Genomic DNA, 519 nt, shown 5'->3' with positions numbered 1-519 from the left:
GGAGGGTTCTCGGAGAGAGGGAAAGCGAGGGGAAAGAAACAGAGGGAAGAGTAGATTAAAAAAGATACCCCCTCCACCCTCCCACCCACGTCTCTTTCTCTCTCTCTCAGAAATACACTAAACTGATGGCAAGTTCACTCTGATCAACTCTGGTAACTTAGATAGAGTGCTGGGATAAGTTAAGTCTTGGGTGGTAAGTCAGCCTCGCCACTAATATATGGCTGTGTGAATTGTTGCCGGGAAAGGAGTGGGCGTTTATGTCTGAATAACAGTTTATCAGCGATGCTTTACGGGCGCGGGTAAATCAGCGATGAAGAAAATGGGGGTTCGTTCATGGGTTAAGAGCGGAGGTATTGATGTCAGCAGATACCTCTGTCCCCTCCTCCCTCCTTACCACCTCTCCCTCCTCCACTTGGCATTGAAGGCACTTCAACGTTCTTCTCTACCCTCCTTCCTAGCTTTCCTCCTTTTCATTCCTCTTCCCGCTCCTACCCCCATATTCTTGCACTCCTTCCCTTT

The sequence above is a fragment of the Penaeus monodon genome, chromosome 30, assembly GCF_015228065.2.
Source record: "Penaeus monodon isolate SGIC_2016 chromosome 30, NSTDA_Pmon_1, whole genome shotgun sequence".
Classification (NCBI taxonomy): domain Eukaryota; kingdom Metazoa; phylum Arthropoda; class Malacostraca; order Decapoda; family Penaeidae; genus Penaeus; species Penaeus monodon.
This window is presented reverse-complemented; position numbering follows the sequence as displayed.